Genomic DNA, 1,126 nt, shown 5'->3' with positions numbered 1-1,126 from the left:
TAATATTATTATATTATTATGATTAATATTATTATTTATATTATTTTTATTATGCGTTAAAGGAATATATGTTTACATTTTTGTTATATATGTTAAATATAATAATTACAAAAACATTTTTATTAAATATAAATACTGTATATCTAATATACATAAATAATATGAAATATGCATGAAATATTTTTTTCTACATAAATATACTACTTTATTTATTCCCTATTGGTGCTACCTAAGTATTTTTTGTTAAGAATTTTAAAGCATTAATTGTATTATTTGTATTTAAATTTAATTTTTATTAAAGTTTCTTAATCTTGTAATATTTTTATAAATTTTATATATTCTTAATATATTAATTTTTATATTTTCAATCTATTTATAATACTTACTTAATTGTTGTTTTTATTTTATGAAAGACATATTGCAACGTTTTTTTTACATAAAAGTTTTTATAGAAAATATTTAATAATGTTAATATAAGTTAAATAATAATAAAAATAAAAATTGTAATTGATTCTACTTTAATTTTTACGAATTTATTAATTTTTACAGTTTATAAATTTAAAGAAATTTGCGGGAATGGATGATAAATGTCGGACCAATCACAAACCGGGGAGAAGGTGGCCAGACTCTTATTAGAGGGTCACTACCCAGTAGCAGTAGGGAATGAGATAAGAGTCCCTAGAAGATCTACTACCTCCGTATTCATAGTCAGACCTTATACTTAAAGCGGGGAGCACAGACTTTTGCATAACGCATAGAGCATGTGCATAAGGAATTTGATTGGTCCATTTTCTTATGCATGAGTCAATGGACCAATCAAATTCTTTATGTATATGGTTTATGCGTTATGCAAAAGTCTGTGCTCTCCGCTTAAGGCTACCTTAAATTTATTTTTAGATACTCAGTAGCCAATAAAATAATTCGTAGACACAGATGTCTATACTATATGTATAGACATCTGTGTTCGTAGGTCATCTGAAGATAAATTTAAGGAAGCCTTAAGTATAAGGTCTGACTATTGCCTGGTTTATGCTTCAGTTGCGGGATTCTCTAAACGTTTTAAACGATGATTGTCGCTATCATTAACTAGCGACAGCCAGTGGCAGGACAATCCTAAAAGAAAGCG

This window comes from Cyphomyrmex costatus, unplaced genomic scaffold (genome assembly GCF_001594065.2).
Source record: "Cyphomyrmex costatus isolate MS0001 unplaced genomic scaffold, Ccosl1.0 scaffold1089, whole genome shotgun sequence".
NCBI classification, from domain to species: Eukaryota; Metazoa; Arthropoda; class Insecta; order Hymenoptera; family Formicidae; genus Cyphomyrmex; species Cyphomyrmex costatus.
The sequence above is the reverse complement of the archived record's forward strand: the minus strand, read 5'-3'. Positions refer to the sequence as shown.